The sequence below is a fragment of the Lepidochelys olivacea genome (assembly GCF_965140295.1).
Source record: "Lepidochelys olivacea isolate rLepOli2 genome assembly, chromosome: 7".
Taxonomy (NCBI): Eukaryota; Metazoa; Chordata; order Testudines; family Cheloniidae; genus Lepidochelys; species Lepidochelys olivacea.
The window spans coordinates 58,047,235-58,056,357 of NC_140417.1; positions in this window are offsets into that span (position 1 = coordinate 58,047,235).

Sequence of the window (9,123 nt, forward strand, 5' to 3'; positions counted from 1 at the left end):
TGGCGAACTTATAAGTAGAACAGGAAAGGCACTAGGTGCTGTACAAACACAGAACAAAAAGATTGTCAGCTCTGTGGGGCGGAGACAATCTAATAAGATACTATATAAAATCATGTCTTCAGCAGAAGAAACAGGCCTTTTTAAATATTACAGACAGGTTACTTAATCACTTGTTTTAGCAGCTACTTCTTCATGTTCCCTGACTGAGGACTGGATCCAATGCCCCTGGAAGTCAAGAGAGGGACTGACTTCAAAGGGTGTTGGACCAGACACTAAGCTCTGGGGGCCAGCTTTCCATTACTTGCATCGCTAGAAAACCAGATCGACTTCATCAAAGTCAGTGCAGTTATGCCCCATTTACACGGAGATCAGAATCCAGCCTCCGGTTTTATACATTTAGATGTTCTGCAGATCATGGCAATAGCATTCTCAAAAGCCTTTGGCAATGGGAGGCAGGAATAAATAGACACATGCTGCCGCTTTCTCTCTGATGCTGAATCTGCAACCCTCACTTCAGTCAGATTGACCTTTGTCCCATTGACACTTGGCAAGAGTACTCATTGATATGAACAAGGCTTGGAGAACTGGGCCCTGCAATGGTAAGGGCTCATTTTCTACTTAGTAGGCCCAGCACAGCAGAACCGTGAGCTCAACCTGCAGTTCAAAGGTACAGGTGGTTCTTCATGGTAGATCTCTTGATAACGTGGACGCTTACTTGTAGAACAAAAATCCAGACAGTCCTGTTTGAGGCAACTCGAGTACTGGTTTTTATCTGGACAAATACAAAACTACTTGAAATACAGGGTTTTTTACATTTTATTGTAAACTTGCAAATAAAGAAAAAAAAAACCAAAAAACAAAAAGGGGGAGACTAATTGGGGGGGAGGCAGGGAATTGCCATGGTGCACAAATAATTTGTGCACCAGTGAGAAGGAAAAATAGGTCCCCAAAAATGCTATTTAAAAAAGTGAAGTTTTTTAAGTCTTCTGCAAAAGCAAAGAGTGGCTTTGTTGCTAAAAAAAGTAAAAAAAAAAAAATATCCAGTTTCCCATAAATTGTGCATCCTTATAGCGCCCTGTCACCATAATATCTGAACACCTTGCAAACATCAATCCTCACAACATCAGAGAGCAAGCTAAGAATCAGAGCCTGATCTCCTGGGTTCCAGCCCACTGCCTTAGCTATAAGACCCCCAGCCTTACTCAGTTTGAAAGGGTTGCAAAAATTGCACCAATTGCAAAAAGTAATGGGAAATGGGGGAAAAAAAATGTGACTGTCTCAGCTCTAATTTTATCACAAGTATTGTACACAATGGCCAAATGTTTCAAACTCGGAAGCCTAAAATTAGGCTAAATCCATATTTAGGCATCCAAATAAAAGTGACCTGAGATTCAAGGCTTATCTACATGGGGAAAAGTAACCAGCAGAACTACACTGGGATAGTTCTATTGCTGAAGTTATACTGGTATAGTGCCATATGATGTGGACACTTATTCTGGAGTGTGTGTCCACCTGGGGAGTTATATGGTATAACTCTAGTGGTATAAAGAACAGGAGTACTTGTGGCACCTTAGAGACTAACCAATTTATTTGAGCATAAGCTTTCGTGAGCTACAGCTCACTTAGTCTCTAAGGTGCCACAAGTCCTCCTTTTCTTTTTGCGAATACAGACTAACATGGCTGCTACTCTGAAATCTAGCAGTATAATTATGCCAGTGTCGTACTGCTGGTGAACTTTCCCATGTAGACCAACAGAAATACCGAGCACCTCCCACTTCATTAGCTTATCCAGGAGCTGAACAGCCCTGAAGGGAAAAAAAAAATCAGACCACTCTGATTGAGGTGCCTTGTATGCACACGTGTGGGTACCCACATTTGGAAATGTTGCCCAACGATAAGGAGATGGTCGCTTTTTTTCATTGCCGAGTCACTGCGGTGACTGTAGGAGAGCAGCATACTCTTGCTTGTTGCATCTGTAAAGCCTGCTATTATTGATATGTTCCGTTTGTTCAGACATTTGAGAACCACAGCGCCGGATTTCAGTGACGAATGTGATTCCTGTGGGAGTGAAGCAAGGAACCTATTACCCCCCTCCCCCCCAAAAATAAAAAATAAAAAAATGGCTGCTTCATAAGGCCACATAAGGAAAACAAGTATTCCCCTAGCTTTTAGCCAAGGGGATTTATAAATTGGCCACAACTAAGGAAGAGCAACACTTTCTCTTGACATGTACAGATGTATTTAAGTACATATGCATCTTATAAACGCACCTCTGAGATGATATGCCTGTAGAAGCGTGGGCTGGGAGAAACTGACTTCAGCAGAACTGCACCAGATGACTCCAGCAGAGAATTTGATTCCTTATATCTAGCATTCATTACATAAAGCAACACAACAACAACCACCCAGCATATACAATCCCTGTTTCTCAGTGTGCTGCCATGGTGGCACAGAGGTGGGAAGTATTGGTGAGGCAATATGTTATTTGCAAGCACCCATGAGTTTTAAAAACATGGAGGAGTAACCGTTGTTTGTGGATTCCCCCAAACCCCTTGACAATCTCTCGTTAAATGCTTGCCTCGCGGAAGAGGGCAGGTCATTATTAGAGTGGCTGGAAACCCCATTCAGTGGGCAATTTCAAAATTAAAAAAAAACCAAAAAAAAAACAAACCAGCCACTTTGTTCTGAAATGGAACTGAAAAAGAAAAGAAATTCCAAGATTTTGTTTAAAAAAACCTGACAATTCATTTTCTCCCCATAGAAATGTTTCCAAGGCTTCCTGAGAGATGCCTGGAGCCCTGGCGGCCCACTAGGTGAAGAGCTGGACAGCTCAGGGGTCTGGGAACAGGTTCTTGGGGCTTCTGGACTGCTGAGGAGCCAGGAAGCCCTGGGAGAACAAGGCTGCTGAGGATCTGGAAGGTGAGCTTACGAGAAACCAGGTAGGTTTGCAAACCTGTCTGGCAGGCAGAAATCTGCCTGGTTTCCAGAGGAATTTCACTGAAATCGACACATGCCCGCCACGTGTGTCCATTTAATCAAATCCGCATTTTCCAACAGAAAAACATTGTTGGAAACCTTCCACCCAGCCGTACTCATTCTAGCAAGGCACAGCACATCCGACAGCCTGGGATACCATGGGGGTTTCCGAACACCACAGGTCACCAGTGGTCTGTGGTACACATTACTCAGGTGGCATGGTCCCTTTCTAATTGGACTAGTATTGCATGTCAGCACACTATTTGTAGATCATGTTACATTTGCCGTGCCGACAGCAATATTGACTCTGCTTAGATTGTAAGCTATTTGGGGCAGGGACTGTATTTAGTACTTGTATAGCACCTACTTCAACAATTCTGGTCCATGACTGGCGCTCCTGTGAGCTGCTGTAATTCCAATAAGTTAGTTTTAATAAATTGAAACAAGTGCTTCTAGCAGCACACTGCTCTCCTAGACACAAGCTGCAGTAGGTGCTGTGTCTCTGTTTGGCTGCCCCGCCTCCCCCCCACACAATCAGCCAGTGAAGCACTTTTAGAGGGTGCTGTGATTTAGTTGGTTAAGGTGCCTGTCTAATAAACAGGAGATCCAAGATTCAGATCCTAGTGGTGCCTCCGGCAGGTGTTTAGGTCAGACTAGATGATCACAGTGGACCCTTCTGGCCTTGGAATCTATGAACCACAACATCAGGGCTTTGCTGTGCCTTTAATGGAAATACATTGTCATGTACTGGCCTCCAGTGGCTAATCTAAAAATAGCACTGTTTCACTCTTCACTGTCCCAGACCTAAGAAGCCCATTTCTGTCCTTATCGAAAGGAATGCAACTTCCACTGAAGGCCATAGGAACTGCACCTATGTATTTATTAGCAGAGGGCAGAATTTGCCATGTAGCTGGGGCGGTTTAAGACTGGAAAGTATTTCTGATGCTAGGCCAACATCTGCTGAAATTCAGAGAAAGGAACCCAGCTGGGAAACAGAGACATGCCCAGCCCATTCCACAGGCATAGAGACTTGCTGTTAGGAAGAGGGGAACACACAGCTTTGATCATAAGAGGAGCCTGAGCACAGAGATGCCGGATGGTCAGATCTAGGATTTCGGGTCAGTCCATGTTGGCCACAGGGGCCAAAGGTTCATCACCACAGTTATGCTCAGATGAGGGGTTTTGCTTAAGGCCCTCTACTCAACCCCTTGCTAGCACTGAGTCAACTAAAACAGCCACCCACCCGCATCATTTATAGGGATAACAAGAATATCCAGAGTAAGGACTAAAATGTACTCAAGAGTTCTGGAAGGGATAAAGCCACCTGCTTCAGGTCATAACTGGACAGCTGGCTATTGTGGGTCAGGAAGGAATTTTCCAGGGATGGGGAGATCCCATAACTCCCGGCTGCAGGGCTTCTTGAGCCTTCCTCTGAAGCTGCTAGCATTGGTGACTGTCAGAGACCGGATACTGGACTAGATGCCCCTAATCCTGCAATTCCTGGATTCTGAAACTTGGCCCCTTGCCAGACTGAATCTATCCCGTCACACATCAGATGGCACAGTGGGGAGACAATGTGGGGAGAGGAGATGGATTGTAGGGCACAGAAAGCCTACCATGAGAGCTGGGCTACATCAGCCCCACAGAAACCATTGCAGGGAGGGTTTGGCAAGAGGGATGGGACAAGGATTAATCACTGAGTCAGTGATTAATCTGAGCCAGCCACATGTAGGGTCACCAGACAGCAAGTGTGAAAAATTGGGACAGGGGGGCGGGGGGGGGGTAACAGGCACCTATATAAGAAAAAGTCCTGAATATCAGGACTGCCCCTATAAAATCAGGGCATCTGGTCACCCTAGCCACATGAGAAACGTGAAAGGCTACGGCCCCTTTCCCAGCTGAGGGCCTGGAAGAGCAGCCAGAGAGGGTGCGGAGAGCCACCCCTAGTCCTTGTTTTGGGGTGGGGGAGGGAGAGAAATTCAGTCTCCTCCATCTCTTTTTGGACTGAATAACAAAGATGTGAAACCAGCATGCCCAGCCCAGAGCGCAGGGCCAAAAACCCAGAGTCAGCAGGTTGCAGCAACAGGGTGAAACTCACCCCTCCGCAGCAGAGCCAGGGAAGACAGAGGCAGCAGGATCATGGGGGTCAGTGTTTCCCCTCAGCATGTTACCCCCATGTCTTCCAGACTGCTGCAGCCTCCTGCTGGGGAAAGCATCAGGCATTGGATAGCAAAGCCCAGGAAAGCAGACATACACCAGGCTCTTTCCTTAGCTCCAAACACACATACAGGCCATATTCACATATCATTTTAGTCCCTGCTGCAGCGCCACACAAGAGCCACCCCCAGGGAACCCAGCCCTGAGTGAACCCCAAGAGCTGCTGCTGCCCACCGAGCACTGCTGGGAACCCTCCTATTTGGGAGAGGCAGCAGTGTCTAGTGCTGAGCACTGAGAACCAGGGCCCAAAGCTTCAGGCTGGAGTGCCCAGCATTTCAGATGGGAAAACTGAGGCACTCAAAAAACAGCTTGACCGAGGCCATGAAGTACATTAGTGCCAGAACTGGGATGAGCACTCAGCAGCCCACTCCCCAGGTCACTGCAGCGAGGCACCTAAATCCACATTCCGATGCCCAAATTAAAGGGACCCAAGGACCAGGGTGCTGAGCTGACACAGCCCCTGGCTGGAGTGGAAGTTGTGTGTGTGTGGGGGGGGGTGATGAGCGTGTGCAGTGCTTTGATAAAGCCCTGACTCCCTATTAGCTGGTTCTTCTTATGCTTCATGCAGCGTGTGAGCCAGGCCCTGCCGCTCAGAACTACCCCACCCAGGGGACTGAGGCAACAGCAGGTGTGTAGGAACAGATGGCCACTGATGTTGGATCGGGAGCCCTTCTATCTGTCAGCTCTAATGGGTTTTGGATCAGGCCCTTACAGAACAGGGAGCCTATGCAAATGTCTCTAATAAAGGAACAAAAAGAAATTTATCCAAGAACCCAGAGCAAACACCACCCAAGCAGGATCACCTCAAAACCATTATCCTGCAGGGGGCACTGCCAGCCCCACAACCTGGGGTCACTTAGGACACTATCCTGCTGGGAGCTCCCCTCTCCATTCATGGGATCATCTGCCTTGGAGCCAGAGCACACAAGCTACTCCTCAGTGCTAAGTATAGAAGAAAATGGGCTTGTAAGAGGGTTACCACATTCAGAGCACCTCCTGCATGGCCAGGAGCAGCCCTGCAGCCCCCACCACTTCAACTTCCCTCCAGGGGTCCCAGAAATAATCCACTCACAGAAAAGAAGCTTTAAAACAATATTCCCCACAAGTGTGCAGGGTGGGGGAAGGCAGATGTAATTCACTTTACTAGGCCAGCTCCCAAAATAAGTCCCCTTGAAGCAGGCCTTGCACAGCCCTCCAGAGACCCTGTATGTACTGGCTACATTCTTCCTCTCAGCAGCTTTTCCAAAGCAGGCCCTGCTGTACCCCTCACAGCCTCTCCCATATCTACCCCTGCAGTCTGCCTGGGGCCCATGAACTTCATTTTTCCCACCTAGGGGGAGAGTGGGCAGTGTCACAGATGGGGCTGAAGCCACTTCCCTCTTAAAGGACCAGCTACACAGTAACAGAGCCAATTCCCACCTGTGTTCAGTGGGTTACTTCAGGGAGGGACAGCTGCAATCAGCAAGAGCAGACAGGGGGCCGGGAGGCTGTTGGAGGCTGAGGCTTCTCAGTGGTTGCTCACCCCACAGTCTGCTCTAGAGAAGGTTATGTGATAGGAGTCAGGAGTGTAAAACCTGGCTTTGCCTGTTAGAGGGCAGCATACCTCCTGGCCCCAAATGCTGCAGCCCGTAGGGTCCTGCCATTGATTTCAGGGGCAGCAGGCTAGGGTACATTTGTGTATGTTGGGCTGGAAGCTGCTAAATCAGCATAACAGGCTATTTATAGAGAGGCTGGAACCAAAACCCTGAAGCCAAATGGTTAGAGGAGTTCAGGTCAGAGCTGAATTCTGCGTCTCAGGCCTGTAGCTAGTGTTATGAGTATACTAACCAACAACAGCTGCAGCGAGCATCTGGTGTTTGTTACTGGCTCCGGGAGAGCTTTTGTGCATCTGAACTCTTTCAAGAGCACAGGATTGCTTTTCCCGTAACACCCCAATGGCACAACGTTAGTTAGAGCTGGGCAAGACAGTGGAGGCCATGCAGCCCAACTGGGTGAATTGTGTCCTGGGCCAGGCTGTTTGTCAGAGACAACAATGCTGCTGATGAAGGGATGAGGTCCTGGGGCAAAAGCTATCGACTTAGGTTAAAGGGACGAACAGAATAATGGCCCCCACCCTTGGCCACAGGACAGGCACTGCCTGCCAGAGCCTGCCACTGCTTTGGTGCAAGGACTTAACGCTGCACTCAGATCCACTAAGCCAACTCCGGGCGCTTTCCTGGGGAGCAGGATTGGGTTTAGGCGTGATGCAATTTCCTGAACCTGACTGGCCCTTAGCCTGCAACCCCTTCACAGTGCAAAGGGATCTTAGGTCAGGTGTCCGGCCCTCCCCTGGGTCACAGAGCCTCTACACCCAAGTTCTGCAGAAGCGGAGGGAGGGCCAGAGTAGTCAGTGAGTGGTGGGGGTAGAAGGGGTGGGAAGAGGGTGTGGTCAGGGCATTCTCTTCCCCCCCCCAGGATTCTGTGCCCCAGCAAAGCCCTGTTTGGACTGTGAAGCAAGACAACAGCCCCTGAATAGGACAGTGTAGGGATGAATCTGGCTCTCTGTGCTCCCTGGCTTTCCCTCCCTGTGGCCTCTGCATTGTCCAGCTGGCTGTGTGCTTGCATCTGCCCACTCAGATCTGCATGCATCAGCTTCTTGGCCACTCTCCTCCCCACTCTCATTCCATACGGGGCTGTGGCTGACATGCCATGCGGATCGTGTGCAGCTTTGCCACAGCCTTGGTTGCTAGTCATTGTGGCTTGCCTGGCTTGGAGATTTTTGTGGCCTATCCCCATGACCTCTCCACTTCCATTGCGTCTCTGCTAAAGCCCGTGTCTCTATCCCCATGGGGATGCAGAGAGATTCAGAGGAAATGCTCCCAGCAAGAAAATAAAGGGCTTGCTAGGCTGCGTGGGATGGGAAATTACAGGGCCGATCCCTCTGTCATTACACAGGCAAGACTCCCAAAATCAGTGGGAGCTTTGCTTGAGCAAGAAATGCAAGATCTCCCCCACAGGAAGAGCCCTGTGTGTCCCATGATCCCGCAGCTGTAGAATTTGCCCTAGAGTTTGCTCCATGCTGCAGAATTATGCTCTGGAATCTCAGCTTTCATTTTTGTTTTAAATATACTTCAAGCCCTCAAGGTAGCAAAATACCCTTGCAATTGTGACCTGAATGTGAACTGATGTGGCGGTTGACTTCAGTGGAATTACTCTGAATTTTCAGCCGTGCACCTGAGATCAAAACGTGCTCCTAAGTAATTAAGCCCTGCAAGGTAGGCAAGGATTGTCATTCCCATTCAGGAATGGGAAAAGAGGGTCATAGAACAAGCAGCTGGCACACAGCTGCCCATTGGGTCAGTATGTAAAGGGATGGGCCCCTCCTGCACATCCCCGTGGGATCAGGTGTGGCACTGCAGGCGAACCCTACCTTATTTTCCAGTTGGTGCATCAAAATATTCCCTCTGTAAAGGATCAGGGCCAAGGGAAGCCAAAAACAAAAACCAAAATAGGTGTGTCTCCTTTAGTAAAGTCTCATGGCAGGAGCATTTGCAGTCACAGCTCGGAGGCCTCAGGTTCAAAGCTCCTTGCCCAAGTCCTTAGAGAAAGTCTCTGCTTGCTCGGGTCAGTCTCCTGTAGCCAGGGAGTGGGAGATCACACACACCCGCCAACCTGCATAGCTTCTAGCTCCCTGGTTTTGTTTAAATAGGTCAGCCCGAGGGTGAAGCAGGGAATCTCCTGTTGTGGTTGTGAGCACCTGGCTGTCCATTCAGAGGCAGGACACTCCTTCACACAGCAGCAGAGCACTGGCTAGCTCTCAGGAGCCCTGACTCCCAGTTCCTTGCTCTAGCCACAACATGAATGTACTAATGAGGAACAGTATATTAAAGGATCAGATAAACTTGCGCCACTTAAAATGTCCCTTGGAGTGAAATCATTCGCTCTAATGGG